Source organism: Coregonus clupeaformis, unplaced genomic scaffold (genome assembly GCF_020615455.1).
Source record: "Coregonus clupeaformis isolate EN_2021a unplaced genomic scaffold, ASM2061545v1 scaf0758, whole genome shotgun sequence".
Taxonomy (NCBI): domain Eukaryota; kingdom Metazoa; phylum Chordata; class Actinopteri; order Salmoniformes; family Salmonidae; genus Coregonus; species Coregonus clupeaformis.
The window spans coordinates 42,501-50,826 of NW_025534213.1; positions in this window are offsets into that span (position 1 = coordinate 42,501).

The following is an 8,326-nucleotide window of genomic DNA, read 5'->3' on the forward strand; positions in this document are numbered from 1 at the left end:
AGAGGAGAGAGAGAGGAGAAATAGAGAGCAGAAGGAGAGATTTGAGGAGAGGACAATGGGTGGCGGGTAGGGTGTTGAAATGCAAGCCATAACCTGTGCGGCCATCAGACTCCAGCCAGCAACCCAGGCCCACCCTCCAGCCTGCCGCTACCCAACCACACAACCAGCTCCTACCCAGTCTTCACCCAGCAAGCCACGCTGTAACAAAAGGCACCAAGGCACGAAGAGGCCAGACCCATCTCTGTCCAACTAATGATTAGTGTGTCTGGAGTCTAACACACACACACACGAGGGAGTAGATGAAGGCCAGTGTGACACACACACCCAGCTCCTTCTCTCTAGTGGCGAGCAGACAGTAGCAGGACGGGGATGCAAAAATCTGTCGATGTGCCCTTGAGCAAGGCACTTAACCCTAATTGCTCCTGTAAGTCGCTCTGGATAAGAGCGTCTGCTAAATGACTAAAATGTAAATGTAAAATGTACTTACTTTCTATATTTTCTCCATTCGTTTGCTGACAATTCCATACGTAGACAGCAGTCACAAATATCACAAGGCAAGCCCGCTGCCACATATTTACTTAAGTCAACTGGGGAAGAATCCGTGTCAACTCGATTAAAACTAGCTGGTGTTGATAATCACAGGTGGATAATTGTATAATTGTATAATATAAGGCAGTTTATTCAGAGGTAAAGATATCTGAAATCGCGTGCACGGACCCGTTCGTAGGGAGATGTCTGAGAGAGCGAGCCCCTGACATTTTATACAATAAAATAAAGTTGGTTGATTGGTCGAGGTCACTGAGTCGGGTGTGTGTGTGTGTGCGTGTGTGTATGTGTGTGTGTGTGTGTGTGTGTATGTGTGTGTATGTTTAACAATGATGATGTGTGTGTGTGTGTGTGTATATGTGTGTGTATGTGGGGGTGTGTGTGTATGTCCTCAGAGCAAGCAGTCGTGAGTTTGGGAGGACTGAGAGACCTATGGCGTGGGTGTTGTCCATGGCCACCTGCTGATAAGGCCGACAAGATAGAAGTCTTTGTGCATTGTATTAAATACAAAAGGCCCAACACAGCAATGAAATGCATTCATTTGCCCAAGTCAATCATAAGACATGAACAGTAGTAGTAGTAATGTTGTCTCACGTGGTTGTCTTGGAGATGTCCTTCATGCCGAGGAAAGGGTCTGTGGTGTCAGGGGTTCGCAGGATGCAGGGGCAAACACTATGGCCAGGGAGTTAGCAGACATCCGGTTGTGCTCTTCCTCCTTTGCCACTCTAGAGGAAGGAAATATCCATCAGTCTGACACAACAGGTCTATTATCATCCAAATACATACTGTAACATGGTTAACCTGTCATGTGGCATAATCAGGGCACAGAGTTTTTCCTGGTCAAGTGTGATTAGGAAACACTCAGGGACCTAAGGAAAACTCAAGGCCCAAAGCATAGCATGAAAGCCTTTGTATGGAAGATGGAGGATTGCTACTATCAGTCAACATAAATCAGCCAACATGAATGGCGACGTACTGTACAGGTTATTGAGTGATGTGAAAACGAGTGATAAGTAGAAAGACCATTATACCCATAGAGATAAAACGGATCCATCTCTCTGCTGCTACCTACCTGACCAGGTGAAAGACCAGCCTCTCCAGAGTGTTGAAGTTAGCAGGGGGGAGCTCGTCCAGTTTCTGGTAGACCGTACGCAGCTGTTCAGATTGCTCTGGCAACTCTGCACATGAAATGACAGTGTCAAATACTTTGACATACTACTAAAGTACTTCAGGTGCCTAATTTAGCTTGATTGGCGTGCAGGGTGGACGAAGGACTATTCTATTGAATCCAGTGTATTTGGCAAGCTAAATCCAGTGTACTTCAAGTATTTGAAATTGATTTCTCCGGCATCTCTCTTAATGAAAAACACAAATGGAAAGATACTTCTTGAACTTCACATAACAACTCATTTTCTTCTTTTTTTTGCTACGTTGTGCCCTACTGAACACAGCCCACCAGACAGACTCACCCACAGCAAGCAGGAAGTCGTTGTAGAGGCTGAAGGTAAGGAGGGGGATCAGGCAGCTCTCTGAGCCAGCGTTTCATCAGACCTGTCACCGTGTGGAAGGAGTAGTTCTCAAGAGCTACCCTCTCTGGGTCTGACAACAAATACATTTGTCTTGTGTTAGTTTTTTTTTGTGATAAACATTTTACTAATAAATTGATGAATGTAGAATTGAAAAACAAACATTACTTTGTGGTAAATGCTGCAATTACCAGTATACTACTATAGTGCGTGAATGTAGTGCCTTTATTGATTGACCAACAATTAGTACAGTTGAATACAATAAAAAAAGGTTTTGTTGATTGTACTAAACCAAAAGGACATTCAGGGTTAAGGTAGAGGTCTTACTGGTCCCCAGTAGCTGGTGCAGTTCCCTGGCGTGGCAGGCAGAGCCAGACTTGCGGTAGATGCCCTCTGTGTACAGACCGTTCAGCTCCACATGCTCCAGCATCATCTGTACCACCATTGGGATTGGGTAGGTCTTACTGGTCAGAACACACACCTGTACCCCAAAGTGCAGATGGCCAGGTACCCCATCGTTCTAACACACAGACATAGACGCACACTGGATCAAACAATAGTCCAGACAAACTTTACTTGGTAAACTTTAAAAACACTCGACCACTGTAGTGCTGCTTACCAGCCTGGCGCATTGTGTTGAGCAAGCGTTGATGATTTTGGAGAGGCATTTCTTGTGACATATCAATTTGCAAGCTAAACGACCCGAACAGGGAGACAAGAACAAAATAGTAAGAAGAAATGTGGAGTCTGTTCTGATGTTCTAATTCGGGGTGATGACAGCGAAGCTGCAAGCTATTCTATTGTTTTGACTGGAAATCTTATTTTTCTTATATTTTTCTTCCACCTTTGTCACAATATCTCAATGCCCAATTGGTTAAAACAAAGTATACTTTGGCAATACACATGCAAGTGACACTTTCCTACGGCATAATTCCATGTTCATGTCCCTGGTCTTTTGAATGGGCTTGACGATTATATCATAAAATTCATGAAAATGCGGTCATATTGTAATGTATACGCTCGGGAGTCAGGAAACAGGTGCAGAAGTTGATTTTAATATAGAACCCGAAGCAAATGAACAAACATAAGGAGCGTACATGACGTGAGAGAAAACAATAACACCTAGTGACTGAAGACAACAGAGGGCTAAATAAAAGGGGAGTAATCAAGGAGAAAATGATGAGCAGGTGTGCGCAATGATGGCTGCCAGGACCTGTTGTTAGTAGACCGGCGACGTCGAGCGCCAGAGGGAGGGAGCAGGAGTAGGCGTGACACATATAAAATATATTTCAAAAAATATTTGTGGTTTTGGATAATAATATGCCATTTAGCTAACGCTTTTATCCAAACGATTTACAGTCATGTGTGCATACATTTTTACGTATGGGTGGTCCCGGGGATCGAACCCACTATCCTGGCGTTACAAGCACCATGCTCTACCAATTGAGATACAGAGGACCACATTTATTTCTGCCAGATGCCTTAATCTTTTTGCACTAAAGACCATTGTGTCGTAGTAAATATTAAAATGTTATAGCTTGGTCTGACTAAAATCTTGTGCATGACCCATTTTAATGTTAGGAGCTTGTTTTCAATCAATGCTGTTCCTATGCAAGAACAATGGACAGAGCCAGTATCTTCTCAAGGACAACACCCACGCCACAGGCCACACACACATCTCCATGCATACGCACACTCATCCTCATGCCTCACGAGTTACGCACACACACAAACTGCACATCTTTCTACTGGTCGGTGCCTACGGCAGAGGACTCTGCCGTGCACAAAATGGGGCTTCTACTCTGGACAGAGCAGACCCGCCTCCTACGCTTCGGGAACCAATCAAGGGACTAGAAGAAGGACCCCTTCCTTTGTGTTGCATTGTATAAAGTAATGCTGAAAACTCTGTTTTTGATCCCTTTCAACTGTCTCGATAAGAGGCAACTGAATGGGTCCATGCATGTAGCTTGAGCAGTACCAGCTATCTCTGTTGTTTAATAAACTGCCTTTTGCTTAAACATATTCCTCTCCGTCTAGCGTCGTTGGTTCTGTACTTCCTCTCCTGTATGGTTTCACCAACAATTGCGCTACATTTTTGCCCATTTGAAGACCATTCAAAAAGCCTATAAAATTAAAACATTACAAGGCTACTTGCCGTGTCAGTTGCATAGCGTATATCTCTAATAAGCATTCAAAGTCTAAGGCTCCGCCGCCCAGTTTAACGAAACTATAGGTTTTCGGGGGGTGATTATTGAAATAAAGTTTGAAGAGGTAGGGTTTCAGATGTTTTCAGATGTTTTCGGAAGATGGGCAGGGACTCTGTTGTCCTAGTTTCAGGAGGAAGCTGCTTCTACCATTGGGGTGCCAGGACAGAGAGCACGCGATCACCAACACTTGACAACTGAGGAGTGGAAAAACATTGCCTGGTCTGACGAATGCTGTTGCGTCATGCTTATAACAGAGTCAGGATTTGGCGTAAGCAGCATGAGTCCATGGACCCATTCTGCCTGGTGTCAATGGTACAGGCTGGTGGCGGTGGAGTACTGGTGTGGGGAATGTTTTCCTGGCACATGTTAGGTCCCTTGATACCAATTGAGCAACAAACGTTTCCGACACCTTGTAATCCATGCCCGAAGAATTCAGGCTGTTCTGGAGGCAAAGAGCAGGGTCTGACCGGTACTAGATGGGTGTACCTAATAAACTGGTTCTTCTATGTTCTAATTTTATGTTCTAAGATGGTGAACAACAGAGAGTGTTATCTGTAGGCTACTCACCGCTGCACATGTAGGCCTTCTCCATGCCCCAGATGTAGGAACCACACAGGTCACAGGACTGCATGATGTTCACCTGGTAATCATATGCCATATCAAGAAGCTGATTAAACAGCATGACCATTACACAGGTGCACCTTGTGCTGGGGACAATAAAAAGGCCACTAAAATGTGCAGTTTTGTCACACAACACAATGCCACAGATGTCTCAAGTTTTGAGGGAGCATGCAATGGGCATGCTGACTGCAGGAATGTCCACCAGAGCTGTTGCCAGAGAATTTAATGTTAATTTCTCTACCATAAGCCACCTCATACGTTGTTTTAGAGAATAATTTGGCAGTACGTCCAACCGGCCTCACAACCGGAGGCCCATTGGCTACTTTTTATGGTATCTGTGACCAACAGATGCATATCTGTATTCCCGGTCATGTGAAATCCATAGATTAGGGCCTAATGAATTTATTTCAATTGACTGATTTCCTCATATGAACTGTAACTCAGTAAAATTAATGAAATTGTTGCATGTTGCGTTCATATTTTTATTCAGTATATATGATGCCTATGAACCACCTTTCTGACAGAAGTTACATTTGTAGAATACAATAGAACTTAACAGTCTCTCTAAAACACACCTTTCTGACAGTAGTCACACTTGTAGAGTTCGCTGGCCTCAGGCTGCTGCTGACAGTACACCAGGTAGTGAGTGATGTTGCCGTTGGGATCCGTGGGGGCTTCCACTTCAGGATGATCTGAGAGGACGAGTTAGATGACGAGATGGGGTCCAGGGGCACAGACGGTTCTGGGGGGAGAACACAGATACGTACCATAGGGGTTACTAATGTCTATGACAGAGAAACTCAAATCTGGACCTTAAATCCAGTTCCACTGCTGATTTTCATACCTGCCCTCTAATCTGGGACGGATTAAAACTTCGGACATCAAGTGAGTGCAATTAACTACCAGGTAAAAAGGTCCAGAACCAGATTTGAATATCCCTGGTCTATGATGTACACAATTCTGTTAGAGCAGGGGTATTCAAATCGGGGCCTTGAGGTCTGCAGCACTGCTGGTATGTATTCATTCTTCCTTGCTAACCATGGAATAATTTTGGACTGTGAGCGTACTCTCTGGTCAATTAACCAATCAACTAACTACTGGGGAGAAATGAGCACTAGAAGTCCTGCGTACGTCAATGCCCGGACATGAATACCCCTTTATTTAGTCAAATAACAATATGATAACGAGCAAAAGGTTCACAGTGTTCGATATGCTTATTTCTAAATAACTATAGTGTTGGTATCAGCAGTGGAAGGGGGAGGGGTACAAAAAAAACAGGGTGAGTGACTGACTGGCAGACAGGACAGAGAGTACCAGGCATCACTGTCAGTACCGGTGTGTGATTACATTCGGTCTGTGAGTGATGATGACAGTGACTGACAGTGTCTGCATGTCTGATGAGGACGCCTACAGGGTACAGGTCAGACCACATTGTCAGACTCTGTTAGAGAACATTAAGTCTAATGACAGATTCTCCTCTCGAGGTATGCGTGTGTGTGAGCGTTTGTGGGGGTGATGAGGTCGTGATACAGGACAGGTGCCTGACAGGCGAGGAGGGTGAAACTAGAAAAACTAGAACACCCTTGAGAACGCACACCTACCCTCCAACCAACCTGCCAATAGTGCTGTGCCAGCCGCTATAACTTTAGAGAACAAAGATCATGTTTAACGACAGCTTCTCCTAGAGGTATGTGGGGGTGATGGAGTCATGACACAAGACAGGATGTGAACCCAGGTTTGGTCCAACCGCCACACAGACAGAGAGACAGAGGTAGCCTGGATGCCAGCCAAACTTGGCAATATAGCAGAAACAGATTTGGGACCAGGCTAGAGACGAGGAGGGTGAAACTGTAACTACAGTAGAACACTGTTTCAACTGCAACTAGAACACCCTTGACATGCCTGCCCGCCTCCCTGCCTCTGATGGTTGTGTGCCAACTGTTGCCTCACACCAGCCTGTGTGGTGCGAGGAGGCGGCATGCCACGCGGCTGCACTGTAATGTGGTTTATCAGGAAGGAAGGAAACAACGCACAACAAGTATAAAGGAAGCCAGTCAGACTCATTTAGACACCGGTCTGTGTTCAACCCTAAACCACAGCCTGCCCTCTGGAGACACACACACACACACACACACACACACACACACACACACACACAGGGTGACAGAAGATTCATGACCTCAGCTTGAGTGACTAGTGACTACAGACATTTGGCACGAGAAAGAGACAGACATTTGGCACGAGAAAGAGACAGACATTTGGCACGAGAAAGAGACAGACATTTGGCACGAGAAAGAGACAGACATTTGGCACGAGAAAGAGACAGACATTTGGCACGAGAAAGAGACAATGAGATGGGGAGGTACAGGTAGCACTCCTGTCTCATCATCATCATCTCCTTCCTCTTCCTTGTTCTCGTGCCATTAGCCTTGACACACCTCAGCTAACAGCTGAGGTGAGGCAGAGGACAACAGCCAATCTACCAGCTACTGTAGCTCTTAAACCACTTATCCTAACCAGGGGCAGTCGAATCCCACCCTCGACCCTGGAGAACCTGCTAGCTGATTGATATATTGGATAGTCCACTTACCTGTTAGTCTGATTAAGGGGTTGGGGGAAGGGAAGGAGGGCTTGAGATCATCAGGGAGAATGAGGAATCTTACTCACAGAATTGAATTAAGAACTGTATGGTTGCGTCACAAATGGCACCCTATTCCTTATATAGTGCACTACCTTCGCCCAGGGCCCATAATGGTCAGAAGTAGTGCACTACATAGGAAATAGGGTGTAATTTGAGACGCAGCCTATATCTCAATAAGGGCTCTTACTGGTGGCGTTGGTCCTGACGTAGATGATCTTGCTCTTGGCTCCGAGGACCTGGTGTTCATCAGAGGCAGAGAGCTGGGTCTTGACCATGATGGCGTACTGCGTCCAGGGCTTCAGAGACAAGATCAGGGTACCTGGAAGGAACAATAGTATTGTTATGTGTTGCAGCACGGACACTACTGAGCGCAACACTGGCTGTTCCTTCCTTGCTACTACAGTGACTAGTATGTACCTGTACTGTATGCTGAGAGTTGTCAAATAAATATGAATGGCCAAGCAGCTAAAATCATTTAACCGTATAGTTGTTAAGACAGATTGACAGACAGGTGACACTCATGATGGATTAAAGGTAGACTCAGCGAAATGATGTAGCCACAAGCAGCACCGCAGATAGAGATGAGCGAGATGCAAGACTTTGCTCTCACACAGTAACACACAGTATCTGCGCACGTGCAAGAGTTCACGTCACGCTGTTACAGCATGGTAGCCATGGCACCAAAACAGCGGAGAAGTTGAGCCTCTCACTTCAATGCTCTTGGTTGTTGCAGAAATTGACCCACTATGCTGTTTACTTTCTGCATCTACGTCATATCGCTGAGT